This window comes from Indicator indicator, chromosome 10 (assembly GCF_027791375.1).
Source record: "Indicator indicator isolate 239-I01 chromosome 10, UM_Iind_1.1, whole genome shotgun sequence".
In the NCBI taxonomy this organism is placed as follows: domain Eukaryota; kingdom Metazoa; phylum Chordata; class Aves; order Piciformes; family Indicatoridae; genus Indicator; species Indicator indicator.
In genome coordinates, this window is record NC_072019.1 from 1504714 (window position 1) to 1526906 (window position 22193).

At 45.9% G+C, this 22193-nt stretch overlaps 1 protein-coding gene across 1 annotated transcript in view; it reads right to left on the reverse strand.

The window, feature by feature from the left end:
- The window catches only part of ATF6 (activating transcription factor 6), a 93528-nt gene that overhangs the window by 24117 nt on the left and 47218 nt on the right, over positions 1–22193 (reverse strand). The gene's annotated exons all lie outside the window — the stretch shown is intronic.

Sequence of the window (22193 nt, forward strand, 5' to 3'; positions counted from 1 at the left end):
TCAGCATGAGGAGAAACTTCTTTACAGTGAGGGTGACAGAGCCCTGGAACAGGCTGCCCAGAGAGTTTGTGGAGTCTTCTTCTCTGGAGACTTTCCAAACCCACCTGGATGCATTCCTGTGCAGACTGCCCTGGGTGATCCTGCTTTGGCAGGGGGCTTGGACTGGATGATCTCTGGAGGTGCCTTCCAACCTCTAATGTGCTGTGATACTGTGATATAAAATGTCATCTTGCTCTGCCTGGGGCAACCTCTACACCACATGCCTCCTGCAGTAGACTTAGCAGGGTTGTGACAGGGTGTGACAAAACCTGCCAGGGAGGTTTGATGGCAAAGCTGTGCTTCAGGAGTTTCTCTCAACAGTGAGGCAGCTGGGTGAGGCTGTGAGACAGCAGCATTCAGACTAACTACCCTGGGATTTAGCAGCAGAGATGTATCTGCAGGAGACCCTCAGGATATGGACCTGTCCTGAAAGGAAAAATGTCTCCTATCACAATGTTTTTTGCTGTTGCTGAAATAAAATTACAGTGGAGGATGCTGAACTCAAATTGCAGTGGAGGAAGCATCTGCAAGAGACCCTCAGACCTTTCCTGCAAGGAAAAATGTAGCCTTTCTTAGGGTTTCTTGCTGTTGCTGACCTCAGTTTGCTCAACTTGCAGCCTGGGAAAAGCTATTTCTTCCATTATTAACAGGTTGCCCAAGGAGGTAGCTGGGGCCCCATACCTGGAGATAGTCAAAGTGAGGCTGGACAGGGCTCTGGGCAACCTGATCTAGTTGAGGATGTTCCTGCTGACTACAGAGAAGTTCAGACTGGATGAGCTTTGGAGGTCCCTTCCAGCCTGGACCATTCTGTGATTCTATGATTATACACTCAAGTAACAGGACACGAAATGCCAGTCCAGGCATCTCCCATATTACTGTGCTCTGCTGATCTAGAGAGACCAAAGACTGCTAAGCACAAGGGAAGCTCCCCATGCCTCTCACAGCTTTGCTTCCCTGACAGAAGGCTGCTGCCTCACTGCACCTTCTCAGTATACATTAGGCATTGTGAGGGAAGTGTATTTCCTCTCTCTCAGTAATTAGGAACAAAGGACTGTGTTTATGTTCCTGACAAACTGAGTTTAAATTTCTAACTCAGGCTCTAGTGAAAAGAAACCAAAACCTAACCCTGCCAATCACTAAGTATCTTTTTCCAGGTCCCAAAGAATTAATGGCAAGATTTAAATGCCCCCGTGTTTGCCCCTCTCCCAACACCAGCAATGCCAAATTCTCTCACAGTGTCTCTCAGAAGAATGGGAGCTGGCAGCTACCACTATGTCAAGCATCTGGAGATCAACTCATTATCAAGTCTTGCAACTGTCCTAAAACCAGACCTGAACATCTGCCTTGCACTTTGCAAAAGCCAGTCTCTGTCTCACATGGCTGAAAAGCAGAAGCAAGTCTGATGCTCTAATCTCATTTCATGCTTTCCCGAGTGTAAGACTCCCCTGATGTTTCATAAACTCAGCACTCACAAGCTTTGGATGCAGCTTTTCAGCTCCCTGCTTTGGGGTCAGAACAAGCACACCAACATCTCATGCTTTTGCCCAAGGCTATCTTTTCGGCAGACTGAGTTAGACTTCCTTCAGGACACAGTGGACAACAAGTTCTGCACAGGACAGCAATGTGCTCTTTGTGGCCAAGAGGGCCAATGGGGTCCTGGAGTGCATCAAGAGGAGTGTGTCCAGCAGATCCAGCGAGGTTCTCCTCCCCCTCTACTCTGCCCTAGTGAGACCTCACCTGCAATATTGCATCCAGCTCTGGGCTCCCCAGTTCAGGAGGGACAGGGATCTGGTGGAGAGAGTCCAAGGGAGGGCTACAAGGATGATTGAGGGACTGGAGCACTGCCTGATGAGAAGAGGCTGAGAGCCCTGGGGCTGTTCAGTCTAGAGAATACTGAGAGGGGATTTCATCAATGTTTATAAATATCTGAGGGCTGGGGGTCAAGAGGGAGGGCACAGGCTCTGCTCACTTGCACCCTGGCATAGGAAAAGGGGCAACGGATAGAAACTCAAACACTTCAACATGTTGCCCAGAGAGGTTCTGGAATCTCCTTCTCTGGAGACTTTCTGCACCCATCTGGATGTGTTCCTGTGTGACCTGTGCTGGATTCTATGGTCCTGCTCTGGCAGGGGGGTTGGACTGGATGATCTCCTGAGGTCCCTTCCAACCCCTAACATCCTCTGATCCTGTGATCTTAATGGCAGGGTAACTACATTTTCTCTACTTTCACATCTAAACACTACATTGCTATGCCTAAAATTCAGGGGACTGAGTTACACACAAAGTTAGGTGTTAAGTATATCCAGATACTCTGCAGATACATTGCAGAAATATCACTCTTTTTTATTTTCCCACCAAACCCCCTCCCCCTCCAAACCCAAATGACTGACCATGAGAAGAAAACATTACTGTTTTTTGATGACTGTAATTAAAAACATCTTGGTACCAGAATTCTAAAACCACTCTGCTACAACTCTCAGTCTACATCTGTAATTCCCATTTCACTCTTAACCACTGAGATTAAGAGAAGGCTCAGTAAGACAATGAGCTTTACAGAAAAATCCTTCTGGAAATTCAATGTTCACAAGGGAACTGGCCAAAGATAAGATGCCCATTAAAACTGCATTTTGTACCAATGTCCTTGCCATGATTTGATGACTATTTTTAACATTGCTTTAAAAAAAAAAAACAAACATGAAGAATATATCTGGTTAGAAGATCACAGGATCACACACAGGATGTCAGGGGTTGGAAGGGACCTCTGGAGATCATCCAGTCCAACCCCCCTGCCAGAGCAGGACCATAGAATCCAGCACAGGTCACACAGGAAGCCATCCAGATGGGTGCAGAAAGTCTCCAGAGAAGGAGACTCCACAACCTCTCTCAGTTCCAGTGTTCTGTGAGCCTCCCAGTGAAGAAGTTCCTCCTCATGTTGAGGTGGAACCTCCTGTGCTGGAGTTTCTATCCACTGCCCCTTGTCCTATGCCAGGGTGCAAGTGAGCAGAGCCTGTCCCCTCCCTCTTGACCCCCAGCCCTCAGAAATTGGTAAACATTTATCAAATCCCCTCTCAGTCTTCTCTTCTCCGGACTGAACAGCCCCAGGGCTCTCAGCCTCTCCTCACAGAGCAGTGCTCCATCCCCTTCAGCATCCTGGTAGCCCTCCCTAGGACTTTCTCCAGCAGATCCCTGTCCCTCTTGAACTGGGGAGACCTCAAAGATCATCCAGTCCAACCTTTGACTTAGTACTGAAGGGTCAACACCAAACCATGTACCTAAGTGCCACATGCCTTTCAGCTGGGAAAGAGCTTCCTAACTAGACAGGAAGCTTGGAGGTAAGGAGCCATTTTTAAAGATCCAGAATTAAGGAAATTTATGCATCTCCCTAATAGCCTTTACCTTTCATATGCCAGAATATCCTTCTGACAATCAGGTCCTAACTTGCAAACCGACATTCTGCACTGAAGGCAAAGGGAGCAGTGAGTATGCTGCAGGGTATCATAAATATTTTGCCTGCAGTTTAGCTACTACCTACAACATTCTCAAGCCAAGGAGTCTACAACTTGTATTTGAAAACAATACCTAATAGTTATATGCAGCATAAATGGCTGTAGGGATTAGTGATCAGGTAGAAATAAGACATTTAGAAACATGGTTTGAATGTATCCCTAACCTGTAAAAATATTTTCTCCTCTGAAGTGTGCTGAATTGCATCTCAGAGTCAGGGGGGGGGGTGTGTGGGTGTGTGTGGTGCTATTACTCATCCCTAATTTTAAACACAAGGCAAAAAATACCTGAAATTAAAAGGCAGTTGGTGATATTAACACATGATCTAAAACTGAAAATGCATAAAAGCAAATCTTACAAGTCAGCATTTGGCCCGTGAGCATGAACGGCAACCAGAGGCAGAATAAATCACAGCCATTACTACCAACAGCAGATGGCCTTGGTTTGGGCCAAGATCTGCACTTAGATGAGATGACAATTTAAATAGATGCTGCAGACCTGAGACTGCTGGCAGAATGACTGGAAAAATATCAGCCTGGAAAGACAATATTCCAATAAGACCCTAGCTTTACCATTCTCGTTTTCCTTTTGATCATCTCCACAGATCAGTGATATTGAAGCCAGATGAAATGGACAGATAGATAAATATAGACACTAAAAATCCAGCCACAAATGCCACTACCTTCATTTAATAAGCTGGGATACAGAAACACATTTCTGCCTTGGGATAAGATCTGTTACTTGTTAAACCTCTGATTAATGATCACATTTGTTAAGTCCTTGCCACCACAAACTATTCAGGGCACTATATAATCAGAATTGAAGTAACCAGAGCTGTAAACATTCAGAAATTAGGTGCCCCTATAGAATGAAATTCCTCACTGAGTCTCTTCACTCTGATGGCTATTTCAGTGCCTGCTGATGGCTTCAAAAACACATGGAACAGCAATAAAGATTTTCAGGCTTCTTACATAAGATCAGCATTGTCAGGGCCCTAACAAGGATTAAGCTTTGGAACCTCCTGTATCTCTAACTCCCCCCCCAGGTCAAGTAGCAATGGAAGTGCTGCTCCATTGTGCTAGAATATTTCACAACTGGCTGCTCCTGCTGCTTCACAGCCTGAGTGTCATCTGGTTTGCTTCTGACAGTCCCTACCACCTAGAAGCACAAAAACTTGCAGGCATCTTAGCTATCATTAAAAAAAACAAAACAAAACAAAACACAGTAGTTTGTAACAGAAAGCAAACATGATGATGATTCCATTACACAGAGAGAAAGCTAAAGTTCCACTGAACAGAGAGAAAAAAAATGCTACTCATGGGTCTTTTAGAAGCAAACAACCAACCACAGCTATCCCAATTCCATAAGCCTGACTCCTATTGCTTGGTTTGCCTTTTGCAATGAGCATTCCACCAGCATGCTGCAGCCAGCCACAGACACTTCCCCAGGGAGCAGTGTGCCACCTGCCTATGGGCAACCTGGGGAGCTCCTTCTCCATTTCTGTGTGTTTGAAAGAGAACATGATGAAGGGAGTGATCCTTGCAGCACCCCTGTGATGGAGAAAAATATTACCAGTACCAATATACACCAGAGGAGAAGTGCATACATCTGAGGGACACCCAAGTGACAACCTGCCAAGGCGCTGCACTCTCAGCATGAGCTCTTTCCTCCTGCCCCTGAGCTTACTTAATCTGTCACACCAATTCTTACCTTCTTAGCTGCTATGCTCAGGTATGGATAAGTGTTTTCCAAAAGCCTTTTCCTGCTCCTTATTAGAAAATGTCACCTAACTTGCTTTCAGTGTGCTTAGCATATCTGCCTATGGAGATGCTGCTTGCCATGCTACTGAAGGGCAAAGCCCTGCCTCTGGCCCTGCCCATTGGTTTGGAGCACACACCCTGCAAAGTACTGATGTGATCCACGTGGGATCCATGGCCACTCCTGCAAGACAGGCTCTGACTCAATTCTCTCTCTTCTCACAAAGACTTCCACAAGCTGTGCAAAGGAGCCCCACTCTCCATTAGAGACCCATCTCTGAGGAGCTAAGGATAACCTTTCCAAAAAACAAGTGACATTTGTTACTGTACACGAACAAAAGCTCCAAGAAGGCTGGATTAAATGCCCAAGAAAGGCCTTCATGTGCTGTTCTTGTAATCTGCCTTGATGAGGAGATTTGATCTTCACTAATGCCTTGGAGACCAGATATGGGCTAAAATATTGCAACTCACAGACAGCTGGCAGAGCAGGGTGGCCAAATAGAGCCAGGCGCCTTGGCATGCCAAAGGGTAGTCTGTCCAGGCAGCTTCAGCCTTCTTACAGGAAACAAACACTGTAGCTGGGCATTTTTTCATCCCTGTTTATGACTAAGAGGTCTCCCAGGGACTTGTGTCTCAATCTTTCCCAGCCTGAATCTTCACGCCGTGAATCTCGGACCGCGTTGCAACTGCTGCTGATAGAGGCTGAGAAGCTTCCCACAGCTCACTCAAGTGCTGGCAGCTCCCCAAACCTGCTGGGGGTACCATTTTTCTTTAATGGCACTACTTTTGGTAGTGCTCAGCATGTCCTGACAGCTTAAAACTTCATCTATTTACTATCTGACCACATCTAGTGATCTCAGGATGAGGTGGATAGAAAGTGAGCGGTTTTTTTCATCATAAAAAATTGTGCATCAAATCCAAGTTTTGTCATTCAACCCCCTTTTTTTTTTTTCTGCACATCTTCAGGGATTTCAGGTCAATGGGATGACAGTGGACCTTCTTTAGAGGTGCTTTCACAGGCCCCAAAAGCTGCATGCAGCTGCAGAGACTGCCTTGTCCAGGTCCTCTGAGGGGCTGGACTTTTTGAAAGCCCTGAGCTGAGGGAGCCAAGAGCCAGCTTTGCTATCACAAAACAGACTTCACACGTTTGGAAAAATTCAGAGTAATTGTTTCAGGCTGCCTGGCTGTTGCCAGAGATGAGACGTTTTAGTTCTGCTCTCCTACACAGACCACTGAACCTGCACTGAGCAGTGCTGCAGCCTTTGGCATGCAGCTCTTAAGTACCTGTGTGAAGTTGGAACTTCACTGTCAGGACAGCCAGGGCTGCTCTCCAGACACAAAAGGAGGCTGCTCTCCAGGGAAGACAACTTACTGCAATGCACTTGTAGCCTAGGGGCTGATTCTCATTTACCCCAGCAGTTCCCAACACTGCACAGACCTTGGTGTAAATGAGAATCAGTTCTTGCTGGATCTGTTTCTGGTTTCCTCTGTCAGCTTGAAGAGGTCGTGTATGAAAGTTTACAAATTTGTAGAGGAAATGGCTGTATAATTTCACTATTGATTTGGTTGGGTGATGGCAACCATATGGTGTCCTGAGGATACAGCACACTGGATACAGCACTTGTCCATCCAAAAAATGCCTGAAGTTCCTGCAATGTTGCTTTCACTATCAGTGGACACTAACAAGGGCAGTAACTGCAGAGAGGAAGCTGCTTCTGAAACAACTGCTACCCTACCATCTCAGTCTGACCCTTGTAGCTGAAAAGCATGGGGATGGTTTCAAGAGCAGAAAAAAAAAAAAAAAGAGAGGAACCCAGTTGAAACCTCTACACAAAGTGTGACTCATAGCCACAACAGTTGCTCATTATTCCCTGAACTGTAAAGCTGCCTTATTTTAAAGTTGATGTGCCTTCTTTTCTTTCCTTTTGTGGCTTTTTTTTTTTAGAGGAAGATCTTGCAAATCCAAGTCACTCTATCATGAATCCCTACAGGGAATCCATAACCTGTAAAGATGAGCATGGGAGAGAGTGAGAGATGGGAGAATGACTGCAAGGAATCCACAGAAAACACACAATAAAAACTCTCAAGGTCTCAGCCTCTCTACACTCTCCACTCTGCACCAGCTCTTGACAACCCACCCTGGGAGGCCCCCAGTAGCTTTACTGCTTTGGGTTTAATAGTAACCATTTAACTTAATTTGAAGGAGGATTTCACCAAGACCAAGTGCAAGGTCCTACATCTGGGTCAGGACAATCCCCAGCACCAATATAGGCTGGGCAGGGACTGGCTGGAGAGGACTCTGAAGAAAAGGACTTGGAGTTGCTGGTGGAGAAGCTCAACATGAGCCAGCAGTGAGCACTTGCAGCCCAGAGAGCCAAGCAGAGCCTGGGCTGCAGCAAGAGAAGTGTGGCCAGCAGGGCCAGGGAGGTGATTCTCCCCCTCTGCTCCACTCTGATGAGACCCCACCTGGAGCACTGTGTCCAGTTCTGGAGCCTATATTACAGGAAAGATCTGGAGGTGCTGGAAGGTGTCCAGAGAAGGGCCACCAGGATGAGCAGAGGGCTGGAGCTGCTCTGCTCTGGAGACAGACTGAGAGAGTTGGGGTTGTGCAGTCTGGAGAAGAGAAGGCTCTGAGGAGACCTTCTTGTGGCCTTCCAGTATCTGAAGGGGGCTACAAGAAAGCTGGGGAGGGACTTTTTAGGGTGTCAGGGAGTGATAGGACTGCGGGGAATGGAGCAAAACTAGAATTGGGTAGATTCAGGTTAGGATGTTAGGAGGAAGTTCTTCCCCATGAGGGTGGTGAGACACTGGAACAGGTTGCCCAGGGAGGTGGTGGAAGCCTCATCCCTGGAGGTTTTTGCAGCCAGGCTGGATGTGGCTGTGAGCAACCTGCTGTAGTGTGAGGTGTCCTTGCCCATGGCAGGGGGGTTGGAAGTGGATGATCCTTGAGGTCCCTTCCAACCCTAACACAATTCTATGATCACTTCTGCATATATTGACCTTGAGGTTAGCTTGCACCTACTGACACAGTTTGATTTTGCAGCATACTTCAGGAAGAGAATTTGCAATCAAGAATTCAACTCCCAATCCCTAACCATAGAACCTAATTACTTCTCTAAGTTTTAAGCCTGCTGGGGTAGGGCAGGACATGACTGTCCTATAACAGGAAGACATCCAGAAGAGGTGAGAATAGAGCTGTAGAGCTTCTCTTTCTCCTTTTATTTGTTGTTATTTGTTGCTCTAAGTGCTCCTTTTCACACAGTGTTTCTGTGCACAGGTGGTTTTTACAGCCTGTACTTCGCACACCACAACGAAGTGATGAGATTTGCTTTTTCATTTCAGTGTTCTGCCAGAAACAGCTCCATCCCACAGTCAATAAAATGTCCTGTAGTATAAGCTTACACCTTTCTGACATTCCCAGACAATTTTTCTTTTAAATAACACTTAACTGCATCCTGGAACACTTTCTGGTCACTGTCCTTGCAGAACAGGGAGTTGCTATGCTGTTTAGTTCCCAGAGGAGAGACTTTTTAATGAAGAAGTCTTTAATGCCTTTTATTTGTGAACTGTGCTGCTGCCAGATGTGACATGGCCTGGGCTCCAAAATTAAACTAACTGGAAAGCACCTCGCTGTGAGTCAGGGAGCCTTGTGAAAATCCCAGAGACCTCAGAGGAATGGAAAATTCACTCTGCCACAAAAGCCTCCTTTAGGGGACTTCCCTCCACTCCCTTCAACGGCAGCACGGCTCACATCTATCAGCAGAGATCAGCCTTGGAAGTCAACACTAAGCATTTTCTCAGTGTGAATGAGAACCAGTGGCAAAGGACCTCTTCTAGATTAAGAGTTTACAAGGTTATATAGACTGCTAAGGATATGGAGACCTGCTGTGAACTGTATCCTCCTCTGCAGTTCACAAGCAGAGGCAGAAATTGTTGGCAAAGCAAGAACTGCTTCTTGTCCCTTCTCCTTTTGGATTGTATTTCTGTTGCATTGCTTTGAAGACCAGAAGGAAGCTAAAAGGAGCCTCCAAAAAACAGAGGCCAAAAGTGATTTTGTTTAGACTTTTAAATGGACTGCAGGTGTCTTGGGCTTAAGACATTTATTCAGATCATTTCTCCAGTAACTGTTGACTCCCAAAAGATCCAAGACATAGCAGCAATCACCATATGATTCTGGTTTAGAACAAAGAAATCTCTCCAGGTGTAAAAGCAGAGGACTTAGTCTCACAATGACTTGAGGCAAACTAAGCTTTCCTGCTGCTGAAACTGTTCCTGATTTCCTCTTCCTGCCTGTTCTGGGCTGGGCAGTCCTGCTGCTGCCCAAGAGCTGAAGCTGTCTTTGGACTCCAAGGAAAGCTGCTAAGATGGAAACAAGCAGTGTGCACAGATGGGACACTTCCCCCTACCTGTCTTCCAGCCATCAACCATTTTCATTCAATTATTGCTTCAGGGATATCCTAATAAAGATGTGACTTCTAAATATTTAATGGCTATTAAAAGATTTCTCTTCTGTGAGCTTTCCCAGTCCTCCCTGTGAACTTAAAGCATCTCTAATGCATTTTGGCAAGAAGTTCCCCAAGTCTACTTCTGTTGTATGAGTCACTTCCTTTCCTTGGTTTGAACTTATGTCCTCCTCCCAGCTTAATTTGTTGCCCTCTGTTGCATTTGTTGCCCTGCTCTGATCTTCTGTCTAGAGAGAAGTCACAACTGAGAATGTAAGGAAAAAAATGCAAGAGAATCTAAGTACTTCATCAAGGTCTGAAAAGACCAACACAACAACTTCCTAACACACAACAGGCTATATAATATAAAGCATTACTTAGGTGCCCTAAAAGCAGCTGTAAAGCAGATGTTATATAAAGGTGGAAAAAAATTATACACTCTTCTGTTTTTGCATGGTTTCTAATCCCTTTTTTCAACTTCCAAAGCCAAAGAGAAGGAATTATGCCTTAAGATAACGTTGAAATACGTTGGTAATTAATCATAGAATCATTAGGGTTGGAATTGACGTCAAGGCTCATCCACTTCCAACCCCCCTGCCATGGGCAGGGACACCTCACACTACAGCAGGTTGCTCACAGCCACATCCAGCCTGGCCTTGAAAAACTCTCCAAGGATGAGGCTTCTACCACCTCCCTGGGCAACCTGTTCCAGTGTCTCACCAGCCTTAATTAGTTATCTATTAATCAAACAATAAAATCTACCTAGTGGCACAACTGAGAAGGAATGCTGTCTTCCTTCAGGAATCAGAATCTAAGCACACTTCAGAAGACAGCCCAGCTAACCTTCTGTCCTGCTAGAACATTCCTCTTCATTCTGTTAACCAGGTGACACCAGCTGTGAAAGGACTGGCTGTTCTCCAGCTCCCCATTTCTCTTGCACATCTCCCTCCCTCTGGAATTACCCAAGGTGACGCTGCCTCAGTTCCATTCAAGCTTTCTTTGAATCTTGTTTTGGACTTGCAACGCATCCTAAGTAAGAGGCACTATAGAGCAACATGAGGAGGAACTTCTTCACTGGGAGGCTCCCAGAGCACTGGAAGAGGCTGCCCAGAGAGGTTGTGGAGTCTCCTTCTCTGGAGACTTTCCAGCCCTGTCTGGATGTGTTCCTGTGTGACCTGTGTTGGGTTGTATGGTCCTGCTCTGGCAGGAGGGTTTGGACTGGATGATCTCCTGAAGTCCCTTCTACCCCCTGACATCCTCTGATCCTGTGATCAGCCTTCCCCTGTGAACAGAGAAGGCTCCAGGAAATCACAGCTAGCAGAAGATTGTGGCTACATATGTTAATAAGGCACACCATAAGGCCCAGCAAAGTCAGTCTGGCTGCAACAGAGAGTGAGGTGAAGGCAGCCCATTTGGACTTCATTTCTACCATAAATCTACTCTTCCCTTTTCTCCTTGGCAAAGAAAAAGAAAGGCCATGTGAACCAGGAGGGCACAGGACAGAGACTGGACAGAAATCCAGCCAATTAAACTTGCCTGCAGAACTGCTTTGCAAAGCTTGAGAGTCAAGAACAATGCATGCGTTTGCTATGATGTAATTTTGGTTTGGCAGCAGATTAAAAAAAAATAAAATTAAAAATTCCTAAACACAAAGTAGAGAGGATGTGAAGAACAGAATCCCGTGTTTAAGCAAACAGTTTTGGTTAAAATCAAGTAGGAAGATTTTAAAAGGACTTGAACGTGTCTGGATAATTTGTGTGAGTGTCAGCTGTGGAAATCAGTTGAGCTGCATGATAAACTGGAGAAGGTAAATCTGAATGAATAGCTGACTTGGTTCTGAGCTTCTGAAAAGCAAAACCAATAAATTATTCCAACTTGGTCTGGTGGAAAAGTTCCTCCTATTATATTTGATAAGGATCAGAATTTTCCCTAAATGCTCTTGCAATTGAACTAGAGTTATAAGATTCATAAAAATGTGCTCCAAATTATTTGCAACTGATGTTTCTCAGCCCTTTTCTCCCCTTCCCATGGGCTATATAAGCACAGAAATGCAGTTCATCTGTAACTCCCAGCTGAGCCTGTCAATTATCTTCTTAGGTTTTACAAAGTTGTAAGAGCCAAAAGGAATTAATTGTTTCGTTGCTGCTACCACCCATAAACCAAAATTCCCCTCCTTCTCTAAATCACTGCAGCAGAGCTCTGCTTTCTGCACAGCATCTGCAGGCTATTAGCTTTGCCACTGCCATCTGTAATTGCAAACCCATGTAATTTAGGTAGAGCATGTGAATTGGGTCCAGTAAAACCCAGAAGGGTATAATCCAGATTCTCTGCCTCTCTGACAAAACCTTCACCCAGAGTTTCTAAATTTGCCTGCAAGATCTCAGGTCTTCTACACAAGAGAAATTCTGGATGCCCAGAATTACTGCTCAGCTGGAGACTCTGCCTTAAAAGAGCACACACAGCACAAACTGGAATGAGGAATGTTGCTACCAACAAACACCTCTTTTCCAGCTTCCTGTGTTTGCAGCCCTGCCCCGTAAGCAGAGAGCCAGCCAATGAACAAAAGTGATGTGGTTTCATGGGCAGCACCATGAGGTGCACTAGACTGTAAATCCTGATCAAATCCCCCAGGAAACAGAAGCTGGATGGATAAAAACAAACTAATGCCAGGCCTTTCCCAGCAGCTGGATCAAGGTTAACACTGTGGTTCCAAACCCAGTGGCTAATACAGCTGCCTCCTCTGCTGCTTACAAGTGAGCCCAAAGGAGAGTGAAGTAGTAGAACATTTTGATCTGGCTTTGTAGTGAGATCTCCAACCTTAGAGGTCTTCTGAATCCACTTGACAATGCCACTGCCAAGCTCATAGCCTTTCTTCATGCAGGAGGTAGATCTGAAGGGCTCTTTCTTACCAGCATTTCTAAGATGGGCAAGGACCTTGTCTCATATCTGGGACAGTCTGTCAGGATTGCATTTCTACCTTACCCCTTCCCTATTGTAGTACCTTGCAGATCTCTCGGGACAAGACCATTACGAGAAAGAATATTTGCAGTCAGTCAGAGCTACATCAGCATGAGGAATATTTAGGAATAGCTACAGAAGTCTGTTAAAGGCCACACAGTCTGTAAGTGAACACTCTTCTGACAAAACAAGTTCCTCTCAGAGCAGAAGCAAGCATCCTTTCTCAAGGAGTAAAAATGCCAACACATGCAGGTAAGTCAAAAACACCAAAGAACTTTAAAATCCTAGCCAGAAACAACTATCAAGAGTCCAGACTTCAACCTTTTTAAATCAAGGCAATTAATCTGATCACAGTGTGCTTAACTCTACAACACACAAGGCACAAGATCCAGCCCTAGCTTGAAATTGGCATCTTCTTGCCCTCTGCAGCAACAGAAATAATTTATTTAAATCTCCCACTGAATCTCCACACTAATATAAGACAGCTGCAAGGCAAGAAGCAGCTCACCTCCAGTTGTCAATTCACCAGACTCATCATCTTGGACAGCTCAGTCAAAAAAAACCTAAACCCCAAACAGAAATAATTCTAACACAGATGCAGGATTCAGTCTGAGGGACAACTTTTTTATGATATGGGTTAAAAAATGCTCTCATTAAAAGAGCAATTATATTTATTGCTGGTACACAGGTGAAGAGAAATGTAAGGTTTTGGATAAAAACATTGCCAGACTGCAAAACTCCATTTTACAGAATCATTGAATCACAGAATTGTCAGGGTTGGAAGGGACCTCAAGGATCATCCAGTTCCAACCCTCCTGACATGGGCAGGGACACCTCACACTAGAGCAGGTGGTGATAATTACTCTAAAAAGTATGCCCCCAGTGCATCACACTGTACCAAAGGACCAAACTGTTCATTACCCAAACACTGAATGTGAGCAGATGCATTACTGAGCTGAGCACCTAGCATGGCATTTATCTTTAAATCTATTTTAGTGCCTGCAAAAAGAACATCGATGTCCTTTGCAGCCAGGGTATCAGGCACTGGATTCAAATCTGGTTTGAGGGAATCAAATGACATTTTGTCTCTCTTTCCTGATCTATCCATTGATCTATGATGGCAATACAGTCACTGGAGAGGGTAATGCATATGGAGGAGGAAACAAAAATATTCAAAGCAATGAGTGGCAAAACCCAGGAATACCTTTCAAGGCCAATGACAGGAGAGAATAAATAGGTGAAATTAGGTTAGTTAAATTCTAGGCCAAAGTCTATGAAAGCCAAAGCTCAGTAGGCATAGGTGAAATTAGATTAATTAAATTCTAGGCCAAAGTCTGTGAAAGCCAAAGCTCAGTAGCAGAGTCTGGTGCTTTTCTCTGTTGTTCCTGCAGGGACAGCTGCAGCTTGCTGCTGTTTTGCCCTTGAGTGCTCAAGACAGACAGTGGCAGCCTGATTCTGATCTGCAGCCAGAGATGCTGCATCTGAGAGCATGGCAGATGTACAGGAAATTAGCAACAAATCTTTCCTAATTGTGGAAGCTGAATCAGCTACACAGACATACATCAGATGGGCTGGAAAGTCCCTGTTAGAAAGATTTATTATCCCTCAACTTTCTGGAAAAAGCAACTGGCCATGAGTTCAGTTTCTGGGGATCTGTTCCTGCACCCATCCTTTAGCCTCATGTACTCCAGGCACCTGAATACACCTCTTAACCTCTCCAGGGGTAACTGCATTTCACTGAGGTGAAAGTATCACCTCTCAGCAGTGGCAACAGATGATGTTTTATAGATACAGGCAGCACTTTCTTTGGTTTTAAAGATGTAGGCCTCATTGGCATTGCCAGTGTCTGCTGGGTAAAGTGGCTGTAGGAGCATCTCTCTAAGAACCCTAAAGAAATGGGTGATCTTCCTCCTCTGCTGATCTATCATTTTCCATCTCCTCGTTTCACTACAGAACATGGTTCAGCCCTCCTCTCACATTCTGCTAAAGCTGAATATAAAGCACATTCTTACATCTTTTCCTACAATGCAAACGTCACTATCAAACCCATAAGAATAAAGTAGTAATGTGAGAGAGACACAACAAAACATGACCAAGTAAGAAGGAACCAAATGCTCTTCTCACTCAGCAGTGAGCCTGCAGTTCTACCTGAATCTCCTAGATGTACCCAGAGCTCTGCACTGACTTCAGCTCAGACTTGGGTGGGTCTCTGTGCACCTTGGCAGCGAGGCCAGGCAGAGTTCCTAGGCTGCCGATGGCTGGACGGTGATCTGGCACACTCAGGCCAGGGCTGGTGCTCCAAATCTAAGCTGCCTTTTGCTTTTCCCAAAAGGTTGGTAGAGAGACAACAAGGTTTTAATATCGAGATGCTGTGGGCTGCACCCAGATTTGATGGCTGTTGTTTCATCTGCGCAATGTGCATTGCATTGCAGATGCTTGCTGTAAAGATGGTTCGCCTTCTGCAGATCCCTGGACACCTTTATGGCTATGGACCCATCAGCTAGTCATAGTTCTTCTAATTAAAGAGATATTCAGAAATAATGTTCAAGAAGTTGCCACCTCTGTTACTAATAATCTCAGTCAAAACAAGAGAGGAAGATGAAAATTGAAATGAAAACTAAAATCCTTTTAGTTTTTTGCCTGTCGGTTTGCATAACTCTTATTTACTCCAGCCTCATGAGCTTCATTCTCCTCACAACTGGAGCTAAGTTTCAGTTCTGAATCTCAATTCTGAGCCCAATTTTATTGCTAAACTCTGTTTGAATTTCTAGTGTTGCTGTGGAAGACATAAATCAGTTCTAGAAGCAGACTTCATTTTATAAGGGGAAAACTGTCTATAAACATTTTTCCCCAAAAAAAAAGAAAACCTCAAAAGAAGAACCCAAACCTGGTGGAAAGTGGTCTTAAAAGGCATAAATAAATTAAACTATTAACTCACACTCGATGGCAAAAAGGATCTTGGGTGCCTGATGTTGAAGATTCTTTCTTAATCACCCCTACCCTACCTTACAAAAGTGCACTTCAGAATTGTTGGGCATATCCTACAGGCAGCTCAGCCATGGCCACAGCCACCAGGCACAGGAGAGGTCCTTCTCCCTCCATCAGCCCTTTCACCTTTCCTGCCAACCTCTGGCAATTGCCAGGCTCTCCTGTGAGTCCCCAGAACACTTCAGACTATTTTTCTGCCAACACCATAAAATGGCTCAAGGATGGATCTCACAAGACCCTGCACAACCAAGGAAACATTGACAAGAGGACCTCTCCCTTCTGGTGGTGGTGAACTCTTTAATTGGCTCACTGGTCTTTACCCTAAAAAAGGTCCTGGAAGAGAAGAAATCATCCAAATTTGAGCAGTGTGAAATCACAGCCATCTTTTCTTGTACTGTAGTGCTGTGGAAACTCATCCTGGTCATCCAAACTTCCAGCACTGTGATGGAGGCAAAGCACAATGCCCTTCTCATGACCCAAATGGCCACGTCCTTAGAAAAACCTTTCTCTTGTGACACCCAGAGTTTGCTTGGATCCTGCTCTGAAACCAGACTGATGAGGGATAACCAGGGGTGTAAACTGGTACAGGAACATCACACCCACTGCCCATCGTGGGGCTGTGATGTGGGTATGTGTCTGCCTGCCACAGCAATTGAATTACCAAGATCACAGGCACCAGATCAGATTAAAGGGAGTGAAAGGTCAGCTTCAGGAAGAGAAAAACATAGAGAGATGTTTGCTTGCATGCTAGTCAAAAGACACATCAGGCTATAGCTTTCAAGCTGGGCCTGTCTCTCTTCCTGGAGAGCAATATGTTTGCCTCTCAGTACTTGCCAACTCTCAACCACATTTAAAACATAACGGCTCGAGCAAATAGAAGCCTTTCATCTCTTCACTTAGGGTGAGATTAATTTTTTCCAGCTTTAGTTGTCTGACAGAGTTGTCTGGGCTCCCTTTAAAATCTACAGAAGAAGAGAGGCACCTCTGGAAGGAAATTCAATCCATGCAATGCTAGGTGTTTGGGACAGGAAGGAAAATTTGTGAGGAGCTTTGCTGCCTCTATTGAGGGGAAAAGGAGCCTTGTGCTGTGCTTGAGAGTTTGTGGTGCCTGGTAGTTTGCAATGCAGCAACAGCAACCTGTGGAGTGACTTAAGAAAAAACCCAGATGAAAAGAAGTTAAGGAAGAAAAAGAGAGGTATTAGAGGAACACTGCAAATCAAGCAAACCTCAGGCAAATTTGGGGATCACAGCCAAGACACTGAGGAATGTTTTGTAACCTTTAGTTCAGCATTGGTGACCCCATGGCTGCAATACCACATAAAGTTTTGGGTCTCCTTCTCTTCTCCCAAGCAAAGATGGGATGTGGTGAAACTGGAGAGGGGCCAGCAGAAGCTATCAAGATGGTCATGGTCTGGGGCACATGGTCTGTGGAAGAGAGAAGAAGGGAGCTCTGCTGGTTCAGGCTGATGAAGAGGAAACAAAGGGACCAATCTAGGTGCAAGCTACAACCACCTGGAAAGAGCTACAGAGACTCTGTAGTGCCACAGAGGACAAGGTGCCACAGCCACAAGCAATGCTTTGGGGCAGGCAGGTTCTTCCCCTGACAGGTGGTGCAGTCACCACAGAGGGAGAAGAGGATCTCCCTATCCTTAGAACTCCCCAAGAATCAGCTAGACCAAGACACAGCTGATCTGATCTAGTGCTGACAACGGACCTTTGGTGCTTTAGACCTGCAGAGGTGCCTCCAGCAAACACTCCTAGGCCTCTGTGACCATTCACAGCTTGAGCACAACTGCGAGTAAGTGAAAAACAAAATGGCAACGCTGGGCAAGACTTGGTGGGGTTTAATAAAAACCTTTTGGTTAAGGATTATTTAGAAACTCTGGTGGAGAGGAAGGTGGTGCCAGTGCTACCAAACACCCTGCCTTAACCTGTGCACATCCCACTTGACATGTGCCACTCACTTCAACATCTAGACTGGCAATGAATGCTGTTGCCTTCAAGTATTCTGTGTCCATTTTGCTTGTGAATCAAGGAGTCCTGAGCTGATTTTGACATTTTCTACCAATGTCTTGCAAAGTCTGATGCCATCATATCAGAGAGCCACAGAAACCAGGATTTCATCAATGTGGGTTTTTTAAAATTTAATGCCCACATTTGCAACATTTCCCCAAGCCACTGGAGTTCCCAGCTTCACTAACTGTTCAAAGCACAGTGGACTTGCAGGCCAAAGGAAGGATCTACTGGAATTCTCTTCATGGAATAAAGATGTGGAGAAGGACATGTGAAGGTTTTCAGACAAGCAAGTACATCACTGTACTCATAGCCACAGAGGCTACAAACACTAAGGCAAAAAACCTGATTTCACTATGATAGCTTCAACTGCACTTTGTTCATCATCCCAGCCATGCTCCCACCTGATCCTTCCTGTCTTTTTCTTGGTGCAGTAGTGGGTTTAATTCTACACAGCAAGACTGAATATCTTGGACTCACCACAACTCCTGCAAAATGTCAGAGAGGTACTGAACACCCTGAAGGCACTAACTCCTAATCCTCTCCTCCAGCACAGCTAGAGGGACACTTGGCTTGTCAACAACCAATTTAATGTGGACAGCCTCTAGTCTCTCTGTCACCACAACTCATCCATGAAAATACCTCACCAGGCCCTCAAAGCCAGGGTAAGACAGAAGAGCAGCCTGAGGCTACTTCACCCTGGTGGATGTGTCCCCTTTCATTTCCATTCCCTCTTGCCCTCTGAACCTCTCCTGGCTCTGTGGTACTATCCCTGACCTGCACAAAGGCAACATGAACTCCAGGCAGTCCCTGAGCTGCAGATCATTTCCCTCTCTGCCTCTGATCACACAGGAATCTGTTTGTAAGCATACCAAAAGTGCACACAGCCCTGTAACCACTGCACATGCTGCCACTGGGAGGGAAATGCAGACTAGGAGCAGAGCAGTGCATTGCTTGCTGGCTCAGATTCTATACTGTAATTTCATACAAGCCACAGCAGCTGCAGCAAGCCTTTGTCAGGATGTTTTCCAACAGAAAAAGAACTACAAAAGCAGATAAAGCTGATTTGTAACAGAATCTGACAAAAGGTGCCATAGCCAAGGTACAGGATTCTGTGCTTGTTTTCCTTCTTTTAATCCAGGTCAGTTTTGTTCTTAGGTGTCTGTTTCCAAAGAGAGGTAAGTTACTGGCAGTGGCTTTTATAAGCAAACAGGTAAATTCTTAAATCAACCATTCAGATTTGGAGAGATTAGGTAAATCATGAGGGCTGTTGGTTTTGATCCACTTGAGGAGATCCTAACCTGCAGGAGGGTAATGGTCAGGGATGATTCTAACTGCCAGGAGACTACATACAGTTTTGACACACATTTGTTACATCCTTTTGACAAGTCACCTCCTGTAGGTAAAATCCTCATTCTGGACTGCTATACCAAACCAACACACCCCTTTCAGCATTTGTAGTACCACCTCTGTGTTCAGCCTGAACCTGAAGAGTTCCTTTCTGCTCATACAAATGGAGTCATCACAGGATCACAGATCTTAGGGGTTGGAAGGGACCTTTGAAGATCATTAAGTCCAAGCCCCATGCCACAGCAGGACCACAGAATCCAGCACAGGTCACACAGGAACACATCCAGATGGGTGCAGAAAGTCTCCAGAGAAGGAGACTCCACCACCTCTCTGGGCAGCCTGTTCCAGTGTTTGAGTTTCTATCCATTGTCCCTTGTCCTATGCCAGGGTGCAAGTGAGCAGAGCCTGTCCCTTCCCTCTTGACACCCAGCCCACAGATGTTTATAAACATTGATTAAATCCCCTCTCAGTATTCTCTTCTCCAGATTAAACAGCTCCAGGGCTCTCAGCCTCTTCTCTCTCAGCTCCAGTCCCTCAATCATCCTGGTAGCTTTCTGTTGGCCTCTCTCCAGCAGATCCCTGTCCCTCTTGAAGTGGGGAGCCCAGACCTGGATGCAATATTGCAGTTGAGGTCTCAGCAGGGCAGAGTAGAGGGGGAGGAGAACCTCCCTGGATCTGCTGGACTCACTCCTCTTGGTGACCCCAGGATCCCATTGGCCCTCTAGGCCACATGGGCACACTGCTGTCCTTTACACTTCTTCTTATTCTCATAGAGGCACAATTGACTTCTTCTGTCAAAACTTTACACCAAGAGAACTGCTGCATCTGTCCTTTCCTGCCCCTCCCCCACCCCCCATGACAGCAAGTTTATGTCCTGTTTCACTTTTGCACATATTTCTCTATGTTGGTAGGTTGGAAACTGAGCTTGAGAAGTTAGGAAACTTCTTGCCTAGATTGCATGAGGCACCTCACTTGCCTGCTGGAGAGTTACAGCTTATGGCTGGTAAGCAAATACCAAACAGATGGTTTAGCAAAAGCAAAGGGAAACCCACTGTGCACTTCCCTGATGCCTGGAGATGCTGGCCACATACTACCTGAGACAGCAAAATAGTTCCTTTTCAGCCTTGTTTTCTAGTAGTCACCTGCCCAGTGATTATCTGCTGAGCTCCTGCCTGATGCAAACTCCAGGTCCAAGCACTCCAGACCATTCTTAGAAAGGAGGAGAGCTGTGCACTGGTTTCCTGGAAAGGAGATTCAACAGAAGCCTTCCAGATGTTCACAAGTGACTCAACCCAAGAATCTCCACACTTGGCCAAGGCTTCAGGGAAGGAACCATCCATGAGAACATCTTGGGTATGAGGAGAGTATTGTTTAACATACAGGGGCCTGGCTGGACTTAGACCAAGGGAAGGAGACTTGTGTACTTTCTTTGCACAGAGCAAGCTCTCAAACTAAGCACAGTTTAGACTCTTTTCCTCATGTTGGGTATCAGCACTCTTTGAGAGAGCTGACACTTCAAACCTTATTTTGGACAGTCACAAACCCAACAATAACAATCACTGATGCAGTGCAATGTTTAGGGTCAAAGGATCAGAAGATGTTAGGGGTTGGAAGGGACCTCTGAAGATCATCGAGTCCAACCTCCTGCCAGAGCAGGACCATAGAATCCAGCACAGGTCACACAGGAACACATCCAGATGGGTGCAGAAAGTCTCCAGAGAAGGAGACTCCACAACCTCTCTGGGCAGCCTCTTCCAGTACTCTGGGAGCCTCCCAGTGCAGAAGTTCCTCCTCATGTTGAGGTGGAACCTCCTGTGCTGGAGTTTCTATCCATTGCCCCTTGTCCTATCACAGGGTGCAACAGAGAAGAGCCTATCCCCAGGACCTTCTGAGTGTCACTGTGCTTTGCTACCCAAACCCCAAGAGTCCATGGGACTTAGCAGGTAGCCTCTTTCCACCCAGGACTCCTGTGGTGCACACGCTGTGTGAGTTGGTTGTGTGCTCCCCCTGCACACCTTTGCCTTCTCTCAAGGAGAAGTATTTTCTAGTGCCAGAATCATTCATGGGCACGTTCTAATGTTTGCCATCAAAACACAAAGAGGATTTCCTGAACAGGAAAATATCTCTCAAGCCCAAGATACTCCAAATTCTCAATCGCTGACCCAAAAGCCAGTTTCCATCAGACAGGCTGGCAAAACTGGAGTTTATTCAGCTACATGGTGAGAAGCAAGCCATACCTCACAGTGACAAAAGGCAATCCTGGTATGGAAGTGTATTTGAAAAGAATTAAATGGTGAGTAGCTGCTGTGAACACAGGTAGAACACACCTAGACAGCACACACACCTACACCAATGCCAATGGGATCCTGGGATGCATCAAGAAAAGTGTGGTCAGCAGGGTTAGGGAGGTTCTTCTCTCCCTCTACTCTGCCCTGCTCAGACCACAGCTGCAATCCTGTGTCCAGTTCTGGGCTCCCCAGTTCAGCAGAGACAGAGACCTGCTGGAGAGAGTCCAGGGGAGAGCCAGGAGGATGCTTAGGGGACTTGAGCATCTCCCCTGTGAAGAGAGACTGAGAGCCCTGGGGCTGTTTAGTCTGGAGAGGAGAAGGCTGAGAGGGGATCTGATCAATGTCTATCAGTAGCTGAGGGGTGGGTGTCAAGTGGAGGGGGCCAGGCTCTTTTGGGTGGGGCACAGCAATAAGACAAGAAAGAAGTTCAAGCTTGAACATAGAAGGTTTCAGCTCAACATGAGGAGAAACTTCTTCACAGTGAGGGTGACAGAGCCCTGGAACAGGCTGCCCAGAGGGGTTGTGGAGTCTCCTTCTCTGGAGACTTTCCAAACCCAGCTGGATGCATTCCTGTGCAGACTGCCCTGGGTGATGCTGCTCTGGCAGGGAGGTTGGACCCAATGATCTCTGGAGGTCCCTTCCAACCTCTAATGTCCTGTGACACTGTGATAACTGTGACCCTCTAAAGAGTGCTTAGCCCTAGAGCAAACACTTCTGCAACACAGCCACCCCAAGACTGGGATTAAAAACCAGTGAAGAAGACGACTGCATTCAGGAGGAAAGGTCCTACTGCTCTTCAGGATTCACAGAGAGCAGATGTAGGTACCAAGAGCCTCCCAGCACTTCTTAGCCCT